This window comes from Rhamphochromis longiceps, linkage group LG3 (assembly GCF_057381845.1).
Source record: "Rhamphochromis longiceps isolate RC_006_pf linkage group LG3, R_longiceps_female_GT1.1, whole genome shotgun sequence".
NCBI classification, from domain to species: Eukaryota; Metazoa; Chordata; class Actinopteri; order Cichliformes; family Cichlidae; genus Rhamphochromis; species Rhamphochromis longiceps.
Window position 1 is genome coordinate 42,812,863 of NC_140559.1, and position 26,188 is coordinate 42,839,050.

Sequence of the window (26,188 nt, forward strand, 5' to 3'; positions counted from 1 at the left end):
CCATGTTATAACCAACCATGTTATAACCAACTATGTTATAACCATGTTATAACCAACCATGTTATGACCATGTTATAGCCAACGATGTTATTACCAACCACGTTATAACCATGTTATAACCAACCATGTTGTAACCAACCATGTTATAACCATGTTATAACCAATTATGTTATAACCATGTTATGACCAACAATGTTATAACCATGTTATAACCAACCATGTATTTACTATGTTATAACCAACCATGTTATAACCATGTTATAACCAACCATGTTATAACCATTTTATAACCAATCATGTTATAACCAACTATATTGAAACCATGTTTTAACCCACCATGTTATAACCAACCATGTTATAACCAACCATGTTGTAGCCAACCATGTTATAACCCACTATGTTATAACCATGTTATAACCAACCATGTTATAACTAACCATATTATAACCAATCACGTAATTACTATGTTATAACCAACCATGTTATTACCATGTTATAACCAACCATGATATAACCAACAATGTTATAAACAACAATATTATAACCAACCATGTTATAACCAACAATGTTATAACCAACCATGTTATAACCATGTTAAAACCAAGCATGTTATAACCATGTTATAACAACAATGTTACAACCATGTTATAAAAATGTTCTAACCAACCATGTTATAACCATGCTATAACCAACAATGTTATAACCAACCATGTTATAACCAACCATGTTATAACCTTGTTATAACCAACCATGTTATAACCATTTTATAACCAATCATGTTATAACCAACTATATTGAAACCATGTTTTAACCCACCATGTTATAACCAACCATGTTATAACCAACCATGTTGTAGCCAACCATGTTATAACCAACTATGTTATAACCATGTTATAACCAACCATGTTATAACTAACCATGTTATAACCAATCACGTAATTACTATGTTATAACCAACCATGTTATTACCATGTTATAACCAACCATGTTGTAACCAACCATGTTATAACCACGTTATAACCAACTATGTTATAACCATGTTATAACCAACCATGTTATAACCAACTATGTTATAACCATGTTATAACCAACCATGTTATAACCATGTTATAACCAACCATGTAATAACCATGTTATAACCAACCGTATTATCACCAACCATGTTATAACCAACGAAGTTATAACCAACCATGTGTAATGCAGAAGGCTTTAGTACCCAGGGGACCCAATGGAGGGTATAAAATAAGAAGTAGCAGCAGGTGTTCTTCATTTCCACTGACAAGCGGCTGTAAACAATGGTTGTGTGAGTAGGTGAAGAGCCTGAGAAGTTTTAATTGTCTGCTACCCAAACTGTTGTTTTAAACCTCTACAGCAGAGGTTTGAGGTACAGGCTGTTTTTCCTTTAGTGTTTTGTTTAAATTTGTTGAAATGTATTTGATGTTTATTGTATTTTATGTTTTTAGTAGTGATTTTAGAAGATAAGCCAAGATAAGCCAGGTGTGCAGCAAACACAGTTGTCTGCTGGAGGTATGTTAACTTAATATATTTGGACATTAAAAAAAGTATATTTATGCACTATAATCTAATTTATATTGTATTGCCTCCTGCAGGGCAGGCTGCACATGTGAATTTGTCACTGTTTATTCCTCCTCCTTTTTGTTGCGTTTTTTTGGTTAGTAGGGTCACCTTTTAAAACTGTTTTTTATGCCGGGTTTGTTTTTATTTCTACTTGGCTTGTGCAATATTAGTCGGGCAATGTGCAATCCCTGAGCGGGGCTCTTACCTTAGGGGAATTAGGATTTTTAGAGGTGCTCCGTGTGGATTTGCAGTGAATAAGTTTTTATTAAGAGTGATTTTTAGTGCCACCGATTATTGCCTGAACTAGCACTTGTTCTAGTGTTCTGTTGGGCTCGTATTTATTTGGGGTGGATTTGTTTCTTTTAAAGCAAAGAGCATCTGGGACCGCCAAGGGAGAGCAAGCCCTCAGGTGATAGTTGCATTGCTGGCAGGTTGCACCAATAACACTATCTTGTGGTCGTTAGTGACCTTTCCCATTTTGATGTTTTAGGCCTTTTGCAAACCCTTTGTGTTCTTTTAAAATAATAAATTTTAACATATCTGACTGATATTGACCCTCTTGTCCCGTTTATTCTGGGCTCATTCCTGTGAGACCTTTGGGCCTGAAAGTTTGCACAAGTAGTATAGAGGCCCTTAGCGGTTGCTTGGTTGGCTTTCACTCGCTACACATGTTATAAGCATATTATAATCAACCATGTTTTAACCAACCATGTTATAACCAGGACGGTCGTTTGATGAACGCAGTCAACTGTTTTATCAAGGGTGATATGCATCTTTGGGGTTGTGTTGTTCGTCCGCAACTGCATACTTGCTGCCAAGTTCATTACCTACAAGTCACATATTTTAAACAATTAAGGCGGTATGGAGAGGAAGTACCAGAGCACCTCCATCCAGCCACCCGGTCCTCTCTCGAGGCCCCTGCTTGGCTTTACTCAGTCTCTGTTGCACAAACGTTTACCCCACAACCAAAAAGACCGGAACACCCGCCCCCAGTCCCCCGTGCAGTCTCGACACCTGTGTGTTGCGCTTTGTCAGTCTCTGTGGCGCAATCGGTTAGCGCGTTCGGCTGTTAACCGAAAGGTTGGTGGTTCAAGCCCACCCAGGGACGATATTACAGTTATTGCCAGGTAATGCAGAATCCTGCACAAACGTGCAGTGCAAGTGCTTCCCAAAAAAGCACTGATTTTGTTTCACAATAGCGTCCATGCTAGACTCGGTCATTTGATGAACGCAGTCAACTGTTTTATCAAGGGTGATATGCATCTTTGGGGTTGTGTTGTTCTTCAGAAACTGCATACTTATTGCCAATTTGTATTGTATTGTATTCTATCTTTATTTGTTTCAGACATATAAAACAAAAAAACAATATATACACACTACATATATTTTCATTTACAGATACGAATATATATGTAGATATACACATACACACGTATGTGTTCAGATAAACAAAAAATATATATAATGAAATAAAACAAAATCGTCTGACATAATGTAACAATGTTTGGCCTAAAAAGGAGTAGGAAGAAGTATGAACATACTTATTAATTCCTACCCCTGGTCAACATCTTATTGATCCCACATAATTCACCTAATTCCCATCATCACATACTCCACACAATACACGAGGAGAACCTATATAAACATGGCTACCGTGATTGATATAATTTGGATATAATTTGATATTTTTATACATACAATGGGTGATCATCTTTATCGGTATCATATTCTTCCAAAATCAGTTTTCGAAGTATTTTCATGAACTTACTAATTCCTGAGCATTGCTGTAGATCTATCGTAAAACTATTCCACAGTTTTACCCCATAAATAGTGACACAAAAGGTTTTAACCTTTGACCGTGCTTTAAGAATCCTTAGATTCAATTTCCCCCTCAATTCATAGTCTCCTTCTCTGTCATAGAACATCCTCTGTATATTTCCTGGTAACATATTGTATCTGGCCTTGTACATAATTTTTGCAGTTTTATAGTTTATAAGATCCATAAACTTCAGTATTTTTAATTTCAAAAACATGATGTTAGTATGGTCTCTAAATCCTGCTTTATTAATCATCCTGATTGCTTTTTTTTTAATTTTACATATTGGTTGAAGTGCAGTTTTATATGTGTTTCCCCAAATTTCCACACAGTATTCCAAATATGGCAATATAAGTGAACAATAAAGTACCCGGAGTGATTTGGAAGGCAAAAAATATTTAACTTTACTCAGTACGGAGATGCTTCTTGACAGTTTGGCTTGTATATGCTTTATGTGAGGTTTCCAGCAGATTTTGTTATCTATTATCACACCCAGAAATTTTGTATCCGAAACTTGCTCTATTTCAACATTGTTTACTAATAATTTTGCTTCTGCATCTTTTTTACAATTTCCGAATAACATAAATGTAGTTTTTTCCAAATTTAATGATAGCTTATTTCTATCAAACCATGTTTTCAGTTTAATCATTTCTTGTGTGACAATTTCCAAAAGCTGCTGTGAATTCTCTCCAGCACAAAAAATATTTGTATCATCTGCAAATAGAATAAACTGTAGTATATCTGATGTTCTACATATATCATTGATATAGAGGATAAACAGCTTTGGTCCCAATACTGACCCCTGCGGAACTCCACAAACAATGTCCACACACTCTGAGTGATATTCCCCAATTTTCACAAATTGCAGCCTGTCTCTCAAATAACTCTTTACCCATTCTAACACCACTCCTCTAATGCCGTAGTATTCCAGTTTATCAAGTAATATGTCATGATTAATTGTGTCAAAAGCTTTTTTTAGGTCAATGAATACACTAACTATACATTGTCTTTTATCTATATTGTTGGTGATATTTTCGATCAGTTCCATTAATGCCAATGATGTTGATCTATTTGATCTGAAACCATACTGACTATCCATTATTATTTTGTGTTTATCTATAAATTTGTCAAGTCTATTACTAAAGACTTTTTCCAGTATTTTTGAAAATTGAGAAAGTAGAGAGACAGGCCTATAATTTGTGAATTGGTGTCTGTCACCATTTTTAAACAGTGGTGTTACTTTAGCTGTTTTCATTTGTTTTGGGAATGTACCAGTTTGTAAGGACAAATTGCAAATGTGTGTTAAGGGTTTGGAAATGCCCTCCATCACTCTCGTAACGATTTCCATATCAATGTCGTCAGAGTCTGTAGAGTTTTTTGTTTGTGATTTCCCAACAATGTCAATGATTTCCATTTCTTCCACCACCGTTAAGAACATTGAATGAGGATTGCGGTCAATGAGTCTAGTTTCTTTCTCTACAGAATCTGTTATATCAGGAATTGTTTCAGCCAAGTCTGGCCCAACACTTACAAAGAATTTATTGAACTCATTTACCACATCTCTCATATTAGTAATATTTCTATCATTATTTGCGAAATACGAAGGATAGTCTGCCTGCCCCGAGCCCTTTTTGATGATGGTATTTAATGTAAAGTTCATTACCTACAAGTCACATATTTTAAACAATCAAGGCGGTATGGAGAGGAAGTACCAGAGCACCTCCATCCAGCCACCCGGTCCTCTCTCGAGGCCCCTGCTTGGCTTTACTCAGTCTCTGTTGCACAATCCTTTCACCCCACAACCGAAAACACCGGAACACCCTCCCCCAGTCCCCCGTGCAGTCTCGACACCTGTGTGTTGCACGTTGTCAGTCTGTGTGGCGCAATCGGTTAGCGCGTTCGGCTGTTAACCGAAAGGTTGGTGGTTCAAGCCCACCCAGGGACGATATTACAGTTATTGCCAGGTAATGCAGAATCCTGCACAAACGTGCAGTGCGACAGTTATGTTGGTTATAACAATTGTGTTATAACCAGGACGGTCGTTTGATGAACGCAGTCAACTGTTTTATCAAGGGTGATATGCATCTTTGGGGTGGTGTTGTTTGTCCGCAACTGCATACTTGCTGCCAAGTATGTGTGACCTACAAGTCACATATTTTAAACAATCAAGGCGGTATGGAGAGGAAGTACCAGAGCACCTCCATCCAGCCACCCGGTCCTCTCTCGAGGCCCCTGCTTGGCTTTACTCAGTCTCTGTTGCACAATCGTTTACCCCACAACCAAAAACACCGGAACACCCTCCCCCAGTCCCCCGTGCAGTCTCGACACCTGTGTGTTGCACGTTGTCAGTCTCTGTAGCGCAATCGGTTAGCGCGTTCGGCTGTTAACCGAAAGGTTGGTGGTTCAAGCCCACCCAGGGACGATATTACAGTTATTGCCAGGTAATACAGAATCCTGCACAAACGTGCAGTGCAAGTGCTTCCCAAAAAAGCACTGATTTTGTTTCACAATAGCGTCCATGCTAGACTCGGTCATTTGATGAACGCAGTCAACTGTTTTATCAAGGGTGATATGCATCTTTGGGGTTGTGTTGTTCTTCAGCAACTGCATACTTATTGCCAAGTTCATTACCTACAAGTCACATATTTTAAACAATCAAGGCGGTATGGAGAGGAAGTACCAGAGCACCTCCATCCAGCCACCCGGTCCTCTCTCGAGGCCCCTGCTTGGCTTTACTCAGTCTCTGTTGCACAATCCTTTCACCCCACAACCGAAAACACCGGAACACCCTCCCCCAGTCCCCCGTGCAGTCTCGACACCTGTGTGTTGTGCGTTTTCAGTCTGTGTGGCGCAATCGGTTAGCGCGTTCGGCTGTTAACCGAAAGGTTGGTGGTTCAAGCCCACCCAGGGACGATATTACAGTTATTGCCAGGTAATGCAGAATCCTGCACAAATGTGCAGTGCGACAGTTATGTTGGTTATACCATGTTATAACAATTGTGTTATAACCAGGACTGTCGTTTGATGAACGCAGTCAACTGTTTTATCAGAATCAGAATCAGAATGGGTTTATTGCCAGATGTTGAGGTTTACAACATTAGGAAATTGCTGCGGTGCTTCAGTGCAAACAATAAGAATTAAAGTGCTATGTAGAAAGAAAGATATGTGCATGAGATATACATGAGATATATACATGAGAATAAGAATTATGAGTGCTACGTAGAAAGATATATACATGAGTGCAGGTGGTGATCAGTGCCAAACATATATACATGAGAATAAGAATTATGAGTGCTACGTAGAAAGATATATACATGAGTGCAGGTGGTGATCAGTGCCAGACATGAAATGATGCAGTGACACAGCGTAGGGTCATGTGTTAGTGGCGGGGACAGTCATGTGGTTATTGTTCATGTGTCCAACAGCAGAGGGGAAGAAACTGTTCTTGTGGCGAGAGGTTCTGGTGCGAATGGACCGGAGCCTCCTGCCTGAGGGGAGCAGGTCAAACAGACTGTGTCCAGGGTGAGAAGGGTCAGCTGAGATCCGGGCTGCACGCCGCAGTGTCCTGGAGGTGTACAGGTCCTGCAGAGATGGGAGTCTGCAGCCAATCACCTTCTCAGCAGAGCGCACAACACGCTGCAGTCTCTGTTTGTCCCTGATAGTGGCTCCAGCGTACCACACGGTGATGGAGGAGGTGAGGATGGACTCGATGATTGCAGTGTAGAATTGCATCATCGTCCGTGTTGGCAGGTTGAATTTCTTCAGCTGCCTCAGGAAGTACATCCTCTGCTGGGCTTTCTTGATGACGGAGGTGATGGTGGGCTCCCACTTCAGGTCCTGGGTGATGGTGGTACCCAGGAAGCGGAATGAGTCCACAGAGGTGATGGGGGTGTCAGTCAGGATGATGGGGGGGAGTGGGGCTGTGTGCTTCCTGAAGTCCACAATAATCTCCACTGTCTTCTGGGCATTCAGCACCAGGTTGTTGTGGCTGCACCAAGACACCAGACGTTCAACCTCCCTCCTGTAGGCAGACTCATCCCCGTCAGAGATGAGCCCAATGACGGTGGTGTCATCTGCGAACTTGATTAGCTTGACAGACTGGTGGGTGGAGGTGCAGCAGTTGGTGTACAGGGAGAAGAGCAGAGGAGAAAGAACACAGCCCTGAGGGGAGCCGGTGCTGATGGTCCGGGAGTCCGAGACATTCTTCCCCAGCCTCACGTGCTGCTTCCTGTCCGTCAGGAAGTCAGTGATCCACCGGCAGATGGGATCAGGCACATTCATCTGGGAAAGCTTGCCTCGGAGATGGTCTGGAAGGATGGTGTTGAAGGCAGAGCTGAAGTCCACAAACAGGATCCTGGCGTAGGTTCCTGGGGAGTCCAGATGCTGCAGGATGAAGTGTAGGGCCATGTTGATGGCGTCGTCTACAGACCTGTTGGCTCTATATGCAAACTGCAGGGGGTCCAGGAGGGGGGCCGTGAGGGTCTTGAGATGGGAGAGAACTAGGCGCTCAAATGACTTCATGACCACAGATGTCAGAGCCACGGGTCTGTAGTCATTTAGTCCAGTGATCCTAGGTTTCTTGGGGACAGGGATTATGGTAGAGGACTTGAAGCAGGCAGGCACATGACATGCCTGCAGTGAGGAGTTGAAGATGCCAGAAAACACTGGGGCCAGCTCGTTTGCACAGTGTCTGAGGGTGGCAGGAGACACACCGTCTGGGCCGGGAGCTTTCCGAGCATTCAGACTCCTAAACTGCTTCCTCACATCTGCTTCATGAATATGAAGAGTTGTGGTCGGAGGAGGTGGTGTGAAATCCTCTTTTGTGTGGGGTGAGGGGGCGGGTGTTGCAGGTGAACAGTTTGAAGGTGGTGATGGCTCTATGGAGGGGGGAGAGGTGGGGGAATGAGTGTCCAAAGTGCCTCTATTGTTGGGGTCGTTGGAGGTGTGAAGGCTGCCTGATGGCTCGTCAAAACGACAGTAGAAGTCGTTAAGGGTGTTGGCTAAGAGCAAGTCATCAGTGGAGTGGGGGGTTTTAGGCTTGTAGTTTGTAATATTCCTAAAACCTTTCCACACAGAGGCCGAGTCATTCTCTGAGATCTGCTGCTGCATCTTCTCAGAGTGCTGATGTTTGGCAATGTCCACTTCCTTAGTGAACCTGTACTTGGCCTCTCTGTAGCAGTCCCTGTCTCCGCTTCTGAACGCCTTACTCTTTTCCAGCCACAGCTTTTTGAGTTTAGGGGTAAACCAGGGTTTGTCATTGTTATAACTCACCCTGGTGCGTGATGGCACAATGCTGTCCTCACAGAAGTGGATATAGGAGGTGACAGTGTCCGTAAACTCGTCCAAGCTGTTAGAAGCAGCCTTCATTGTGTCCCAGTCTGTAGACTCCAAACACGTGCGAAGCTCCTCCACAGCCTCGTTGCTCCACAGTTTTTTTGTCCTCACGACAGGTTTGGAGAGCTTCAGCCTCTGTCTGTACGCGGGGATTAGGTGGATCATGACGTGATCAGAAAGTCCGAGTGAAGCGCGCGGCACCGCGCGATAGGCCCCGCTGATCGTGCTGTAGCAGTGGTCCAATGTCCTCTCCTCTCTGGTCGGGCATTTAATATACTGTTTGTATTTCGGAAGCTCAATCATATCAAGGGTGATATGCATCTTTGGGGTGGTGTTATTCGTCCGCAACTGCATACTTGCTGCCAAGTTCATTACCTACAAGTCACATTTTTTAAACAATTAAGGCGGTATGGAGAGGAAGTACCAGAGCACCTCCATCCAGCCACCCGGTCCTCTCTCGAGGCCCCTGCTTGGCTTTACTCAGTCTCTGTTGCACAATCGTTTACCCCACAACCAAAAACACCGGAACACCCTCCCCCAGTCCCCCGTGCAGTCTCGACACCTGTGTGTTGCACGTTGTCAGTCTCTGTAGCGCAATCGGTTAGCGCGTTCGGCTGTTAACCGAAAGGTTGGTGGTTCAAGCCCACCCAGGGACGATATTACAGTTATTGCCAGGTAATGCAGAATCCTGCACAAACGTGCAGTGCAAGTGCTTCCCAAAAAAGCACTGATTTTGTTTCACAATAGCATCCATGCTAGACTCGGTCATTTGATGAACGCAGTCAACTGTTTTATCAAGGGTGATATGCATCTTTGGGGTTGTGTTGTTCTTCAGCAACTGCATACTTATTGCCAAGTTCATTACCTACAAGTCACATATTTTAAACAATCAAGGCGGTATGGAGAGGAAGTACCAGAGCACCTCCATCCAGCCACCCGGTCCTCTCTCGAGGCCCCTGCTTGGCTTAATCAGTCTCTGTTGCACAATCCTTTCACCCCACAACCGAAAACACCGGAACACCCTCCCCCAGTCCCCCGTCCAGTCTCGACACCTGTGTGTTGCGCGTTTTCAGTCTGTGTGGCGCAATCGGTTAGCGCGTTCGGCTGTTAACCGAAAGGTTGGTGGTTCAAGCCCACCCAGGGACGATATTACAGTTATTGCCAGGTAATGCAGAATCCTGCACAAACGTGCAGTGCGACAGTTATGTTGGTTATAACCAGGACGGTCGTTTGATGAACGCAGTCAACTGTTTTATCAAGGGTGATATACATCTTTGGGGTGGTGTTGTTCGTCCGCAACTGCATACTTGCTGCCAAGTATGTGTGACCTACAAGTCACATATTTTAAACAATCAAGGCGGTATGGAGAGGAAGTACCAGAGCACCTCCATCCAGCCACCCGGTCCTCTCTCGAGGCCCCTGCTTGGCTTTACTCAGTCTCTGTTGCACAATCGTTTACCCCACAACCAAAAACACCGGAACACCCTCCCCCAGTCCCCCGTGCAGTCTCGACACCTGTGTGTTGCACGTTGTCAGTCTCTGTAGCGCAATCGGTTAGCGCGTTCGGCTGTTAACCGAAAGGTTGGTGGTTCAAGCCCACCCAGGGACGATATTACAGTTATTGCCAGGTAATGCAGAATCCTGCACAAAAGTGCAGTGCGACAGTTATGTTGGTTATAACAATTGTGTTATAACCAGGACGGTCGTTTGATGAACGCAGTCAACTGTTTTATCAAGGGTGATATACATCTTTGGGGTGGTGTTGTTCGTCAGCAACTGCATACTTGCTGCCAAGTATGTGTGACCTACAAGTCACATATTTTAAACAATCAAGGCGGTATGGAGAGGAAGTACCAGAGCACCTCCATCCAGCCACCCGGTCCTCTCTCGAGGCCCCTGCTTGGCTTTACTCAGTCTCTGTTGCACAATCGTTTACCCCACAACCAAAAACACCGGAACACCCTCCCCCAGTCCCCCGTGCAGTCTCGACACCTGTGTGTTGCATGTTGTCAGTCTCTGTAGCGCAATCGGTTAGCGCGTTCGGCTGTTAACCGAAAGGTTGGTGGTTCAAGCCCACCCAGGGACGATATTACAGTTATTGCCAGGTAATACAGAATCCTGCACAAACGTTCAGTGCAAGTGCTTCCCAAAAAAGCACTGATTTTGTTTCACAATAGCGTCCATGCTAGACTCGGTCATTTGATGAACGCAGTCAACTGTTTTATCAAGGGTGATATGCATCTTTGGGGTTGTGTTGTTCTTCAGCAACTGCATACTTATTGCCAAGTTCATTACCTACAAGTCACATATTTTAAACAATCAAGGCGGTATGGAGAGGAAGTACCAGAGCACCTCCATCCAGCCACCCGGTCCTCTCTCGAGGCCCCTGCTTGGCTTTACTCAGTCTCTGTTGCACAATCCTTTCACCCCACAACCGAAAACACCGGAACACCCTCCCCCAGTCCCCCGTCCAGTCTCGACACCTGTGTGTTGCGCGTTTTCAGTCTGTGTGGCGCAATCGGTTAGCGCGTTCGGCTGTTAACCGAAAGGTTGGTGGTTCAAGCCCACCCAGGGACGATATTACAGTTATTGCCAGGTAATGCAGAATCCTGCACAAACGTGCAGTGCGACAGTTATGTTGGTTATAACAATTGTGTTATAACCAGGACGGTCGTTTGATGAACGCAGTCAACTGTTTTATCAAGGGTGATATGCATCTTTGGGGTGGTGTTGTTCGTCCGCAACTGCATACTTGCTGCCAAGTATGTGTGACCTACAAGTCACATATTTTAAACAATCAAGGCGGTATGGAGAGGAAGTACCAGAGCACCTCCATCCAGCCACCCGGTCCTCTCTCGAGGCCCCTGCTTGGCTTTACTCAGTCTCTGTTGCACAATCGTTTACCCCACAACCAAAAACACCGGAACACCCTCCCCCAGTCCCCCGTGCAGTCTCGACACCTGTGTGTTGCAAGTTGTCAGTCTCTGTAGCGCAATCGGTTAGCGCGTTCGGCTGTTAACCGAAAGGTTGGTGGTTCAAGCCCACCCAGGGACGATATTACAGTTATTGCCAGGTAATGCAGAATCCTGCACAAACGTGCAGTGCGACAGTTATGTTGGTTATACCATGTTATAACAATTGTGTTATAACCAGGACGGTCGTTTGATGAACGCAGTCAACTGTTTTATCAAGGGTGATATGCATCTTTGGGGTGGTGTTGTTCGTCCGCAACTGCATACTTGCTGCCAAGTATGTGTGACCTACAAGTCACATATTTTAAACAATCAAGGCGGTATGGAGAGGAAGTACCAGAGCACCTCCATCCAGCCACCCGGTCCTCTCTCGAGGCCCCTGCTTGGCTTTACTCAGTCTCTGTTGCACAATCGTTTACCCCACAACCAAAAACACCGGAACACCCTCCCCCAGTCCCCCGTGCAGTCTCGACACCTGTGTGTTGCACGTTGTCAGTCTCTGTAGCGCAATCGTTTGGCTGTTAACCGAAAGGTTGGTGGTTCAAGCCCACCCAGGGACGATATTACAGTTATTGCCAGGTAATGCAGAATCCTGCACAAACGTGCAGTGCGACAGTTATGTTGGTTATAACCAGGACGGTCGTTTGATGAACGCAGTCAACTGTTTTATCAAGGGTGATATGCATCTTTGGGGTGGTGTTGTTCTTCAGCAACTGCATACTTGCTGCCAAGTTCATTACCTACAAGTCACATTTTTTAAACAATTAAGGCGGTATGGAGAGGAAGTACCAGAGCACCTCCATCCAGCCACCCGGTCCTCTCTCGAGGCCCCTGCTTGGCTTTACTCAGTCTCTGTTGCACAATCGTTTACCCCACAACCAAAAACACCGGAACACCCTCCCCCAGTCCCCCGTGCAGTCTCGACACCTGTGTGTTGCATGTTGTCAGTCTCTGTAGCGCAATCGGTTAGCGCGTTCGGCTGTTAACCGAAAGGTTGGTGGTTCAAGCCCACCCAGGGACGATATTACAGTTATTGCCAGGTAATACAGAATCCTGCACAAACGTGCAGTGCAAGTGCTTCCCAAAAAAGCACTGATTTTGTTTCACAATAGCGTCCATGCTAGACTCGGTCATTTGATGAACGCAGTCAACTGTTTTATCAAGGGTGATATGCATCTTTGGGGTTGTGTTGTTCTTCAGCAACTGCATACTTATTGCCAAGTTCATTACCTACAAGTCACATATTTTAAACAATCAAGGCGGTATGGAGAGGAAGTACCAGAGCACCTCCATCCAGCCACCCGGTCCTCTCTCGAGGCCCCTGCTTGGCTTTACTCAGTCTCTGTTGCACAATCCTTTCACCCCACAACCGAAAACACCGGAACACCCTCCCCCAGTCCCCCGTCCAGTCTCGACACCTGTGTGTTGCGCGTTTTCAGTCTGTGTGGCGCAATCGGTTAGCGCGTTCGGCTGTTAACCGAAAGGTTGGTGGTTCAAGCCCACCCAGGGACGATATTACAGTTATTGCCAGGTAATGCAGAATCCTGCACAAACGTGCAGTGCGACAGTTATGTTGGTTATAACAATTGTGTTATAACCAGGACGGTCGTTTGATGAACGCAGTCAACTGTTTTATCAAGGGTGATATGCATCTTTGGGGTGGTGTTGTTCGTCCGCAACTGCATACTTGCTGCCAAGTATGTGTGACCTACAAGTCACATATTTTAAACAATCAAGGCGGTATGGAGAGGAAGTACCAGAGCACCTCCATCCAGCCACCCGGTCCTCTCTCGAGGCCCCTGCTTGGCTTTACTCAGTCTCTGTTGCACAATCGTTTACCCCACAACCGAAAACACCGGAACACCCTCCCCCAGTCCCCCGTGCAGTCTCGACACCTGTGTGTTGCACGTTGTCAGTCTCTGTAGTGCAATCGGTTAGCGCGTTCGGCTGTTAACCGAAAGGTTGGTGGTTCAAGCCCACCCAGGGACGATATTACAGTTATTGCCAGGTAATGCAGAATCCTGCACAAACGTGCAGTGCGACAGTTATGTTGGTTATACCATGTTATAACAATTGTGTTATAACCAGGACGGTCGTTTGATGAACGCAGTCAACTGTTTTATCAAGGGTGATATACATCTTTGGGGTGGTGTTGTTCGTCAGCAACTGCATACTTGCTGCCAAGTATGTGTGACCTACAAGTCACATATTTTAAACAATCAAGGCGGTATGGAGAGGAAGTACCAGAGCACCTCCATCCAGCCACCCGGTCCTCTCTCGAGGCCCCTGCTTGGCTTTACTCAGTCTCTTTTGCACAATCGTTTACCCCACAACCAAAAACACCGGAACACCCTCCCCCAGTCCCCCGTGCAGTCTCGACACCTGTGTGTTGCACGTTGTCAGTCTCTGTAGCGCAATCGGTTAGCGCGTTCGGCTGTTAACCGAAAGGTTGGTGGTTCAAGCCCACCCAGGGACGATATTACAGTTATTGCCAGGTAATGCAGAATCCTGCACAAACGTGCAGTGCGACAGTTATGTTGGTTATACCATGTTATAACAATTGTGTTATAACCAGGACGGTTGTTTCATGAACAAAGTCAACTGTTTTATCAAGGGTGATATGCATCTTTGGGGTGGTGTTGTTCGTCCGCAACTGCATACTTGCTGCCAAGTATGTGTGACCTACAAGTCACATATTTTAAACAATCAAGGCGGTATGGAGAGGAAGTACCAGAGCACCTCCATCCAGCCACCCGGTCCTCTCTCGAGGCCCCTGCTTGGCTTTACTCAGTCTCTGTTGCACAATCGTTTACCCCACAACCAAAAACACCGGAACACCCTCCCCCAGTCCCCCGTGCAGTCTCGACACCTGTGTGTTGCACGTTGTCAGTCTCTGTAGCGCAATCGGTTAGCGCGTTCGGCTGTTAACCGAAAGGTTGGTGGTTCAAGCCCACCCAGGGACGATATTACAGTTATTGCCAGGTAATGCAGAATCCTGCACAAACGTGCAGTGCGACAGTTATGTTGGTTATACCATGTTATAACAATTGTGTTATAACCAGGGGCCCGTTCTTCGTACGTCGCTTACTACATCCAAGATCAAATGACACATCCAAGATCAAATCATCGCGCTAACCGTGAGCTCGCTAATCCGGTTCCCCGAACACACCTGCTGTTGACGATTAGTACAGCTGGACGCAGTAATGTGACATCACTGGGTGTCATAAAAGGGGCTACGCATCGATAGTAGAAACATTGATCGGCAACCCTCTGATTGGTCGGCGAAAATGTCGAAGGAGCGCGCTCGGCTCGGTATTTTTCGGCAGCAGAGCAAGAACTCCTGAGTGAGGGATTTCAGGAGTTTCAGAGTTTAATCAGAACGCAAGGGAACACTGCAAAGGCTGCAAAAGCAAGGAGAGAGGGCTGGCAGAAAGTTGCTGACAAATTAAACTCGTAAGTAATTTAATAATAATAATAATAATATATTGGATTTATATAGCGCTTTTCAAGGCACCCAAAGCGCTTTACAATGCCACTATTCATTCACTCTCACATTCACACACTGGTGGAGGCAGCTACGGTTGTAGCCACAGCTGCCCTGGGGCAGACTGACAGAAGCGAGGCTGCCATATTGCGCCATCGCCCCCTCTGGCCAACACCAGTAGGCGGTAGGGTAGATTTATTATATTACACTATATTATCCAATATTATATTACATTATATTATATTGTTATATTATATCCTCTTTCACATTAGAGCCACAACAGGACCCACTAGAACATGGGAACAAGTAAAAGTGAAATATAAGAATATTCTACAGAATGGTAATATTTATCACTTATATTGCTTTTCGTCTCTTGGAAAGAGACCCTGAAATAATCTGTTTGTTTGTTTATAACAGCAACCAAGAAAAGGGCAGAGCAAAAAAAGACAGGTGGTGGTCCTGCACCCCCTCGTCAACAAGTTGGTTAAGTAAATAATATCCTCACGGGAAAATCGATATCTCTCAATGAGCACACTGTCGCGCTGAGCTAAAGGATCCTGTCTGTCCCGCAATATACGCTGAATTCTGAGGACTCTCCTTATCAATCTTGCACCTTCCGCAATGGGTTGCTCGCGTAAACGGACAGGACATGGCTGCGACAGACTTCCCAAATCCACCTTGGCTTTTATAGCCGTGGTCTCTCATCTTGATTACACGAAGTAATTTACAATTACTACTCTGAAATATGAATTACATCTGTAATAATCACATACATGTAATAGAATGTTAATAGTACATTTCCCTTTTTTAGGAAATGACCTGTATGTATCTGTGTGACATCAATAAAAGGATCAAGTGCTGCATTATCTTCAGTTACATTGATGTTATTTATTTATCGCTGTTGCTTTCGTATAAATGAAGCGGACATACCTGCGTGGCCGCGATCTAATCCTGTTTACATAAAGTAAACCTGCTCCCGAGCAGGTTTACGCTTACGGCTCTGTTGCTATGACAGCAAGTCCCAGATGAGCTTCGGGGAACCGACTGATCCAGGATCACGCGAAATCGTCAACAATCTAATCCGGCTAACCTACTTAGCGAGGTACGAAGAACGGGCCCCAGGACGGTCGTTTGATGAACGCAGTCAACTGTTTTATCAAGGGTGATATGCATCTTTGGGGTTGTGTTGTTCTTCAGCAACTGCATACTTATTGCCAAGTTCATTACCTACAAGTCACATATTTTAAACAATCAAGGCGGTATGGAGAGGAAGTACCAGAGCACCTCCATCCAGCCACCCGGTCCTCTCTCGAGGCCCCTGCTTGGCTTTACTCAGTCTCTGTTGCACAATCCTTTCACCCCACAACCGAAAACACCGGAACACCCTCCCCCAGTCCCCCGTCCAGTCTCGACACCTGTGTGTTGCGCGTTTTCAGTCTGTGTGGCGCAATCGGTTAGCGCGTTCGGCTGTTAACCGAAAGGTTGGTGGTTCAAGCCCACCCAGGGACGATATTACAGTTATTGCCAGGTAATGCAGAATCCTGCACAAACGTGCAGTGCGACAGTTATGTTGGTTATAACAATTGTGTTATAACCAGGACGGTCGTTTGATGAACGCAGTCAACTGTTTTATCAAGGGTGATATGCATCTTTGGGGTGGTGTTGTTCGTCCGCAACTGCATACTTGCTGCCAAGTATGTGTGACCTACAAGTCACATATTTTAAACAATCAAGGCGGTATGGAGAGGAAGTACCAGAGCACCTCCATCCAGCCACCCGGTCCTCTCTCGAGGCCCCTGCTTGGCTTTACTCAGTCTCTGTTGCACAATCGTTTACCCCACAACCAAAAACACCGGAACACCCTCCCCCAGTCCCCCGTGCAGTCTCGACACCTGTGTGTTGCACGTTGTCAGTCTCTGTAGCGCAATCGGTTAGCGCGTTCGGCTGTTAACCGAAAGGTTGGTGGTTCAAGCCCACCCAGGGACGATATTACAGTTATTGCCAGGTAATGCAGAATCCTGCACAAACGTGCAGTGCGACAGTTATGTTGGTTATACCATGTTATAACAATTGTGTTATAACCAGGGGCCCGTTCTTCGTACGTCGCTTACTACATCCAAGATCAAATGACACATCCAAGATCAAATCATCGCGCTAACCGTGAGCTCGCTAATCCGGTTCCCCGAACACACCTGCTGTTGACGATTAGTACAGCTGGACGCAGTAATGTGACATCACTGGGTGTCATAAAAGGGGCTACGCATCGATAGTAGAAACATTGATCGGCAACCCTCTGATTGGTCGGCGAAAATGTCGAAGGAGCGCGCTCGGCTCGGTATTTTTCGGCAGCAGAGCAAGAACTCCTGAGTGAGGGATTTCAGGAGTTTCAGAGTTTAATCAGAACGCAAGGGAACACTGCAAAGGCTGCAAAAGCAAGGAGAGAGGGCTGGCAGAAAGTTGCTGACAAATTAAACTCGTAAGTAATTTAATAATAATAATAATAATATATTGGATTTATATAGCGCTTTTCAAGGCACCCAAAGCGCTTTACAATGCCACTATTCATTCACTCTCACATTCACACACTGGTGGAGGCAGCTACGGTTGTAGCCACAGCTGCCCTGGGGCAGACTGACAGAAGCGAGGCTGCCATATTGCGCCATCGGCCCCTCTGGCCAACACCAGTAGGCGGTAGGGTAGATTTATTATATTACACTATATTATCCAATATTATATTACATTATATTATATTGTTATATTATATCCTCTTTCACATTAGAGCCACAACAGGACCCACTAGAACATGGGAACAAGTAAAAGTGAAATATAAGAATATTCTACAGAATGGTAATATTTATCACTTATATTGCTTTTCGTCTCTTGGAAAGAGACCCTGAAATAATCTGTTTGTTTGTTTATAACAGCAACCAAGAAAAGGGCAGAGCAAAAAAAGACAGGTGGTGGTCCTGCACCCCCTCGTCAACAAGTTGGTTAAGTAAATAATATCCTCACGGGAAAATCGATATCTCTCAATGAGCACACTGTCGCGCTGAGCTAAAGGATCCTGTCTGTCCCGCAATATACGCTGAATTCTGAGGACTCTCCTTATCAATCTTGCACCTTCCGCAATGGGTTGCTCGCGTAAACGGACAGGACATGGCTGCGACAGACTTCCCAAATCCACCTTGGCTTTTATAGCCGTGGTCTCTCATCTTGATTACACGAAGTAATTTACAATTACTACTCTGAAATATGAATTACATCTGTAATAATCACATACATGTAATAGAATGTTAATAGTACATTTCCCTTTTTTAGGAAATGACCTGTATGTATCTGTGTGACATCAATAAAAGGATCAAGTGCTGCATTATCTTCAGTTACATTGATGTTATTTATTTATCGCTGTTGCTTTCGTATAAATGAAGCGGACATACCTGCGTGGCCGCGATCTAATCCTGTTTACATAAAGTAAACCTGCTCCCGAGCAGGTTTACGCTTACGGCTCTGTTGCTATGACAGCAAGTCCCGGATGAGCTTCGGGGAACCGACTGATCCAGGATCACGCGAAATCGTCAACAATCTAATCCGGCTAACCTACTTAGCGAGGTACGAAGAACGGGCCCCAGGACGGTCGTTTGATGAACGCAGTCAACTGTTTTATCAAGGGTGATATGCATCTTTGGGGTTGTGTTGTTCTTCAGCAACTGCATACTTATTGCCAAGTTCATTACCTACAAGTCACATATTTTAAACAATCAAGGCGGTATGGAGAGGAAGTACCAGAGCACCTCCATCCAGCCACCCGGTCCTCTCTCGAGGCCCCTGCTTGGCTTTACTCAGTCTCTGTTGCACAATCCTTTCACCCCACAACCGAAAACACCGGAACACCCTCCCCCAGTCCCCCGTCCAGTCTCGACACCTGTGTGTTGCGCGTTTTCAGTCTGTGTGGCGCAATCGGTTAGCGCGTTCGGCTGTTAACCGAAAGGTTGGTGGTTCAAGCCCACCCAGGGACGATATTACAGTTATTGCCAGGTAATGCAGAATCCTGCACAAACGTGCAGTGCGACAGTTATGTTGGTTATAACAATTGTGTTATAACCAGGACGGTCGTTTGATGAACGCAGTCAACTGTTTTATCAAGGGTGATATGCATCTTTGGGGTGGTGTTGTTCGTCCGCAACTGCATACTTGCTGCCAAGTATGTGTGACCTACAAGTCACATATTTTAAACAATCAAGGCGGTATGGAGAGGAAGTACCAGAGCACCTCCATCCAGCCACCCGGTCCTCTCTCGAGGCCCCTGCTTGGCTTTACTCAGTCTCTGTTGCACAATCGTTTACCCCACAACCAAAAACACCGGAACACCCTCCCCCAGTCCCCCGTGCAGTCTCGACACCTGTGTGTTGCAAGTTGTCAGTCTCTGTAGCGCAATCGGTTAGCGCGTTCGGCTGTTAACCGAAAGGTTGGTGGTTCAAGCCCACCCAGGGACGATATTACAGTTATTGCCAGGTAATGCAGAATCCTGCACAAACGTGCAGTGCGACAGTTATGTTGGTTATACCATGTTATAACAATTGTGTTATAACCAGGACGGTCGTTTGATGAACGCAGTCAACTGTTTTATCAAGGGTGATATGCATCTTTGGGGTGGTGTTGTTCGTCCGCAACTGCATACTTGCTGCCAAGTATGTGTGACCTACAAGTCACATATTTTAAACAATCAAGGCGGTATGGAGAGGAAGTACCAGAGCACCTCCATCCAGCCACCCGGTCCTCTCTCGAGGCCCCTGCTTGGCTTTACTCAGTCTCTGTTGCACAATCGTTTACCCCACAACCAAAAACACCGGAACACCCTCCCCCAGTCCCCCGTGCAGTCTCGACACCTGTGTGTTGCACGTTGTCAGTCTCTGTAGCGCAATCGGTTAGCGCGTTTGGCTGTTAACCGAAAGGTTGGTGGTTCAAGCCCACCCAGGGACGATATTACAGTTATTGCCAGGTAATGCAGAATCCTGCACAAACGTGCAGTGCGACAGTTATGTTGGTTATAACCAGGACGGTCGTTTGATGAACGCAGTCAACTGTTTTATCAAGGGTGATATGCATCTTTGGGGTGGTGTTGTTCTTCAGCAACTGCATACTTGCTGCCAAGTTCATTACCTACAAGTCACATTTTTTAAACAATTAAGGCGGTATGGAGAGGAAGTACCAGAGCACCTCCATCCAGCCACCCGGTCCTCTCTCGAGGCCCCTGCTTGGCTTTACTCAGTCTCTGTTGCACAATCGTTTACCCCACAACCAAAAACACCGGAACACCCTCCCCCAGTCCCCCGTGCAGTCTCGACACCTGTGTGTTGCATGTTGTCAGTCTCTGTAGCGCAATCGGTTAGCGCGTTCGGCTGTTAACCGAAAGGTTGGTGGTTCAAGCCCACCCAGGGACGATATTACAGTTATTGCCAGGTAATACAGAATCCTGCACAAACGTGCAGTGCAAGTGCTTCCCAAAAAAGCACTGATTTTGTTTCACAATAGCGTCCATGCTAGACTCGGTCATTTGATGAACGCAGTCAACTGTTTTATCAAGGGTGATATGCATCTTTGGGGTTGTGTTGTTCTTCAGCAACTGCATACTTATTGCCAAGTTCATTACCTACAAGTCACATATTTTAAACAATCAAGGCGGTATGGAGAGGAAGTACCAGAGCACCTCCATCCAGCCACCCGGTCCTCTCTCGAGGCCCCTGCTTGGCTTTACTCAGTCTCTGTTGCACAATCCTTTCACCCCACAACCGAAAACACCGGAACACCCTCCCCCAGTCCCCCGTCCAGTCTCGACACCTGTGTGTTGCGCGTTTTCAGTCTGTGTGGCGCAATCGGTTAGCGCGTTCGGCTGTTAACCGAAAGGTTGGTGGTTCAAGCCCACCCAGGGACGATATTACAGTTATTGCCAGGTAATGCAGAATCCTGCACAAACGTGCAGTGCGACAGTTATGTTGGTTATAACAATTGTGTTATAACCAGGACGGTCGTTTGATGAACGCAGTCAACTGTTTTATCAAGGGTGATATGCATCTTTGGGGTGGTGTTGTTCGTCCGCAACTGCATACTTGCTGCCAAGTATGTGTGACCTACAAGTCACATATTTTAAACAATCAAGGCGGTATGGAGAGGAAGTACCAGAGCACCTCCATCCAGCCACCCGGTCCTCTCTCGAGGCCCCTGCTTGGCTTTACTCAGTCTCTGTTGCACAATCGTTTACCCCACAACCGAAAACACCGGAACACCCTCCCCCAGTCCCCCGTGCAGTCTCGACACCTGTGTGTTGCACGTTGTCAGTCTCTGTAGTGCAATCGGTTAGCGCGTTCGGCTGTTAACCGAAAGGTTGGTGGTTCAAGCCCACCCAGGGACGATATTACAGTTATTGCCAGGTAATGCAGAATCCTGCACAAACGTGCAGTGCGACAGTTATGTTGGTTATACCATGTTATAACAATTGTGTTATAACCAGGACGGTCGTTTGATGAACGCAGTCAACTGTTTTATCAAGGGTGATATACATCTTTGGGGTGGTGTTGTTCGTCAGCAACTGCATACTTGCTGCCAAGTATGTGTGACCTACAAGTCACATATTTTAAACAATCAAGGCGGTATGGAGAGGAAGTACCAGAGCACCTCCATCCAGCCACCCGGTCCTCTCTCGAGGCCCCTGCTTGGCTTTACTCAGTCTCTTTTGCACAATCGTTTACCCCACAACCAAAAACACCGGAACACCCTCCCCCAGTCCCCCGTGCAGTCTCGACACCTGTGTGTTGCACGTTGTCAGTCTCTGTAGCGCAATCGGTTAGCGCGTTCGGCTGTTAACCGAAAGGTTGGTGGTTCAAGCCCACCCAGGGACGATATTACAGTTATTGCCAGGTAATGCAGAATCCTGCACAAACGTGCAGTGCGACAGTTATGTTGGTTATACCATGTTATAACAATTGTGTTATAACCAGGACGGTTGTTTCATGAACAAAGTCAACTGTTTTATCAAGGGTGATATGCATCTTTGGGGTGGTGTTGTTCGTCCGCAACTGCATACTTGCTGCCAAGTATGTGTGACCTACAAGTCACATATTTTAAACAATCAAGGCGGTATGGAGAGGAAGTACCAGAGCACCTCCATCCAGCCACCCGGTCCTCTCTCGAGGCCCCTGCTTGGCTTTACTCAGTCTCTGTTGCACAATCGTTTACCCCACAACCAAAAACACCGGAACACCCTCCCCCAGTCCCCCGTGCAGTCTCGACACCTGTGTGTTGCACGTTGTCAGTCTCTGTAGCGCAATCGGTTAGCGCGTTCGGCTGTTAACCGAAAGGTTGGTGGTTCAAGCCCACCCAGGGACGATATTACAGTTATTGCCAGGTAATGCAGAATCCTGCACAAACGTGCAGTGCGACAGTTATGTTGGTTATACCATGTTATAACAATTGTGTTATAACCAGGGGCCCGTTCTTCGTACGTCGCTTACTACATCCAAGATCAAATGACACATCCAAGATCAAATCATCGCGCTAACCGTGAGCTCGCTAATCCGGTTCCCCGAACACACCTGCTGTTGACGATTAGTACAGCTGGACGCAGTAATGTGACATCACTGGGTGTCATAAAAGGGGCTACGCATCGATAGTAGAAACATTGATCGGCAACCCTCTGATTGGTCGGCGAAAATGTCGAAGGAGCGCGCTCGGCTCGGTATTTTTCGGCAGCAGAGCAAGAACTCCTGAGTGAGGGATTTCAGGAGTTTCAGAGTTTAATCAGAACGCAAGGGAACACTGCAAAGGCTGCAAAAGCAAGGAGAGAGGGCTGGCAGAAAGTTGCTGACAAATTAAACTCGTAAGTAATTTAATAATAATAATAATAATATATTGGATTTATATAGCGCTTTTCAAGGCACCCAAAGCGCTTTACAATGCCACTATTCATTCACTCTCACATTCACACACTGGTGGAGGCAGCTACGGTTGTAGCCACAGCTGCCCTGGGGCAGACTGACAGAAGCGAGGCTGCCATATTGCGCCATCGCCCCCTCTGGCCAACACCAGTAGGCGGTAGGGTAGATTTATTATATTACACTATATTATCCAATATTATATTACATTATATTATATTGTTATATTATATCCTCTTTCACATTAGAGCCACAACAGGACCCACTAGAACATGGGAACAAGTAAAAGTGAAATATAAGAATATTCTACAGAATGGTAATATTTATCACTTATATTGCTTTTCGTCTCTTGGAAAGAGACCCTGAAATAATCTGTTTGTTTGTTTATAACAGCAACCAAGAAAAGGGCAGAGCAAAAAAAGACAGGTGGTGGTCCTGCACCCCCTCGTCAACAAGTTGGTTAAGTAAATAATATCCTCACGGGAAAATCGATATCTCTCAATGAGCACACTGTCGCGCTGAGCTAAAGGATCCTGTCTGTCCCGCAATATACGCTGAATTCTGAGGACTCTCCTTATCAATCTTGCACCTTCCGCAATGGGTTGCTCGCGTAAACGGACAGGACATGGCTGCGACAGACTTCCCAAATCCACCTTGGCTTTTATAGCCGTGGTCTCTCATCTTGATTACACGAAGTAATTTACAATTACTACTCTGAAATATGAATTACATCTGTAATAATCACATACATGTAATAGAATGTTAATAGTACATTTCCCTTTTTTAGGAAATGACCTGTATGTATCTGTGTGACATCAATAAAAGGATCAAGTGCTGCATTATCTTCAGTTACATTGATGTTATTTATTTATCGCTGTTGCTTTCGTATAAATGAAGCGGACATACCTGCGTGGCCGCGATCTAATCCTGTTTACATAAAGTAAACCTGCTCCCGAGCAGGTTTACGCTTACGGCTCTGTTGCTATGACAGCAAGTCCCAGATGAGCTTCGGGGAACCGACTGATCCAGGATCACGCGAAATCGTCAACAATCTAATCCGGCTAACCTACTTAGCGAGGTACGAAGAACGGGCCCCAGGACGGTCGTTTGATGAACGCAGTCAACTGTTTTATCAAGGGTGATATGCATCTTTGGGGTTGTGTTGTTCTTCAGCAACTGCATACTTATTGCCAAGTTCATTACCTACAAGTCACATATTTTAAACAATCAAGGCGGTATGGAGAGGAAGTACCAGAGCACCTCCATCCAGCCACCCGGTCCTCTCTCGAGGCCCCTGCTTGGCTTTACTCAGTCTCTGTTGCACAATCCTTTCACCCCACAACCGAAAACACCGGAACACCCTCCCCCAGTCCCCCGTCCAGTCTCGACACCTGTGTGTTGCGCGTTTTCAGTCTGTGTGGCGCAATCGGTTAGCGCGTTCGGCTGTTAACCGAAAGGTTGGTGGTTCAAGCCCACCCAGGGACGATATTACAGTTATTGCCAGGTAATGCAGAATCCTGCACAAACGTGCAGTGCGACAGTTATGTTGGTTATAACAATTGTGTTATAACCAGGACGGTCGTTTGATGAACGCAGTCAACTGTTTTATCAAGGGTGATATGCATCTTTGGGGTGGTGTTGTTCGTCCGCAACTGCATACTTGCTGCCAAGTATGTGTGACCTACAAGTCACATATTTTAAACAATCAAGGCGGTATGGAGAGGAAGTACCAGAGCACCTCCATCCAGCCACCCGGTCCTCTCTCGAGGCCCCTGCTTGGCTTTACTCAGTCTCTGTTGCACAATCGTTTACCCCACAACCAAAAACACCGGAACACCCTCCCCCAGTCCCCCGTGCAGTCTCGACACCTGTGTGTTGCACGTTGTCAGTCTCTGTAGCGCAATCGGTTAGCGCGTTCGGCTGTTAACCGAAAGGTTGGTGGTTCAAGCCCACCCAGGGACGATATTACAGTTATTGCCAGGTAATGCAGAATCCTGCACAAACGTGCAGTGCGACAGTTATGTTGGTTATACCATGTTATAACAATTGTGTTATAACCAGGGGCCCGTTCTTCGTACGTCGCTTACTACATCCAAGATCAAATGACACATCCAAGATCAAATCATCGCGCTAACCGTGAGCTCGCTAATCCGGTTCCCCGAACACACCTGCTGTTGACGATTAGTACAGCTGGACGCAGTAATGTGACATCACTGGGTGTCATAAAAGGGGCTACGCATCGATAGTAGAAACATTGATCGGCAACCCTCTGATTGGTCGGCGAAAATGTCGAAGGAGCGCGCTCGGCTCGGTATTTTTCGGCAGCAGAGCAAGAACTCCTGAGTGAGGGATTTCAGGAGTTTCAGAGTTTAATCAGAACGCAAGGGAACACTGCAAAGGCTGCAAAAGCAAGGAGAGAGGGCTGGCAGAAAGTTGCTGACAAATTAAACTCGTAAGTAATTTAATAATAATAATAATAATATATTGGATTTATATAGCGCTTTTCAAGGCACCCAAAGCGCTTTACAATGCCACTATTCATTCACTCTCACATTCACACACTGGTGGAGGCAGCTACGGTTGTAGCCACAGCTGCCCTGGGGCAGACTGACAGAAGCGAGGCTGCCATATTGCGCCATCGGCCCCTCTGGCCAACACCAGTAGGCGGTAGGGTAGATTTATTATATTACACTATATTATCCAATATTATATTACATTATATTATATTGTTATATTATATCCTCTTTCACATTAGAGCCACAACAGGACCCACTAGAACATGGGAACAAGTAAAAGTGAAATATAAGAATATTCTACAGAATGGTAATATTTATCACTTATATTGCTTTTCGTCTCTTGGAAAGAGACCCTGAAATAATCTGTTTGTTTGTTTATAACAGCAACCAAGAAAAGGGCAGAGCAAAAAAAGACAGGTGGTGGTCCTGCACCCCCTCGTCAACAAGTTGGTTAAGTAAATAATATCCTCACGGGAAAATCGATATCTCTCAATGAGCACACTGTCGCGCTGAGCTAAAGGATCCTGTCTGTCCCGCAATATACGCTGAATTCTGAGGAC

The 26,188-nt window shown here is 45.7% G+C and overlaps 18 non-coding genes across 18 annotated transcripts; all 18 read left to right on the top strand.

Annotated features, from left to right (window-relative positions):
- The first annotated feature begins 2,612 nt into the window (after positions 1-2,612).
- Positions 2,613-2,686, top strand: trnan-guu (transfer RNA asparagine (anticodon GUU)). Its single transcript has one exon. It is a non-coding gene; the product is annotated as a tRNA-Asn (tRNA).
- A 3,056-nt stretch (positions 2,687-5,742) lies between these two features.
- On the top strand, positions 5,743-5,816 carry trnan-guu (transfer RNA asparagine (anticodon GUU)). Its single transcript has one exon. It is a non-coding gene; the product is annotated as a tRNA-Asn (tRNA).
- Positions 5,817-9,310: 3,494 nt separating this feature from the next.
- trnan-guu (transfer RNA asparagine (anticodon GUU)) lies at positions 9,311-9,384 on the top strand. Its single transcript has one exon. It is a non-coding gene; the product is annotated as a tRNA-Asn (tRNA).
- An 879-nt stretch (positions 9,385-10,263) lies between these two features.
- trnan-guu (transfer RNA asparagine (anticodon GUU)) lies at positions 10,264-10,337 on the top strand. The gene has a single exon. It is a non-coding gene; the product is annotated as a tRNA-Asn (tRNA).
- A 403-nt stretch (positions 10,338-10,740) lies between these two features.
- trnan-guu (transfer RNA asparagine (anticodon GUU)) lies at positions 10,741-10,814 on the top strand. The gene has a single exon. It is a non-coding gene; the product is annotated as a tRNA-Asn (tRNA).
- Positions 10,815-11,708: 894 nt separating this feature from the next.
- Positions 11,709-11,782, top strand: trnan-guu (transfer RNA asparagine (anticodon GUU)). Its single transcript has one exon. It is a non-coding gene; the product is annotated as a tRNA-Asn (tRNA).
- Positions 11,783-12,647: 865 nt separating this feature from the next.
- Positions 12,648-12,721, top strand: trnan-guu (transfer RNA asparagine (anticodon GUU)). Its single transcript has one exon. It is a non-coding gene; the product is annotated as a tRNA-Asn (tRNA).
- An 894-nt stretch (positions 12,722-13,615) lies between these two features.
- trnan-guu (transfer RNA asparagine (anticodon GUU)) lies at positions 13,616-13,689 on the top strand. The gene has a single exon. It is a non-coding gene; the product is annotated as a tRNA-Asn (tRNA).
- Positions 13,690-14,102: 413 nt separating this feature from the next.
- Positions 14,103-14,176, top strand: trnan-guu (transfer RNA asparagine (anticodon GUU)). Its single transcript has one exon. It is a non-coding gene; the product is annotated as a tRNA-Asn (tRNA).
- Positions 14,177-14,589: 413 nt separating this feature from the next.
- On the top strand, positions 14,590-14,663 carry trnan-guu (transfer RNA asparagine (anticodon GUU)). Its single transcript has one exon. It is a non-coding gene; the product is annotated as a tRNA-Asn (tRNA).
- A 2,433-nt stretch (positions 14,664-17,096) lies between these two features.
- On the top strand, positions 17,097-17,170 carry trnan-guu (transfer RNA asparagine (anticodon GUU)). The gene has a single exon. It is a non-coding gene; the product is annotated as a tRNA-Asn (tRNA).
- Positions 17,171-19,603: 2,433 nt separating this feature from the next.
- On the top strand, positions 19,604-19,677 carry trnan-guu (transfer RNA asparagine (anticodon GUU)). Its single transcript has one exon. It is a non-coding gene; the product is annotated as a tRNA-Asn (tRNA).
- A 413-nt stretch (positions 19,678-20,090) lies between these two features.
- On the top strand, positions 20,091-20,164 carry trnan-guu (transfer RNA asparagine (anticodon GUU)). Its single transcript has one exon. It is a non-coding gene; the product is annotated as a tRNA-Asn (tRNA).
- Positions 20,165-20,551: 387 nt separating this feature from the next.
- On the top strand, positions 20,552-20,625 carry trnan-guu (transfer RNA asparagine (anticodon GUU)). Its single transcript has one exon. It is a non-coding gene; the product is annotated as a tRNA-Asn (tRNA).
- An 894-nt stretch (positions 20,626-21,519) lies between these two features.
- trnan-guu (transfer RNA asparagine (anticodon GUU)) lies at positions 21,520-21,593 on the top strand. Its single transcript has one exon. It is a non-coding gene; the product is annotated as a tRNA-Asn (tRNA).
- A 413-nt stretch (positions 21,594-22,006) lies between these two features.
- trnan-guu (transfer RNA asparagine (anticodon GUU)) lies at positions 22,007-22,080 on the top strand. The gene has a single exon. It is a non-coding gene; the product is annotated as a tRNA-Asn (tRNA).
- A 413-nt stretch (positions 22,081-22,493) lies between these two features.
- Positions 22,494-22,567, top strand: trnan-guu (transfer RNA asparagine (anticodon GUU)). Its single transcript has one exon. It is a non-coding gene; the product is annotated as a tRNA-Asn (tRNA).
- Positions 22,568-25,000: 2,433 nt separating this feature from the next.
- On the top strand, positions 25,001-25,074 carry trnan-guu (transfer RNA asparagine (anticodon GUU)). Its single transcript has one exon. It is a non-coding gene; the product is annotated as a tRNA-Asn (tRNA).
- The last annotated feature ends 1,114 nt before the right edge of the window (positions 25,075-26,188 follow it).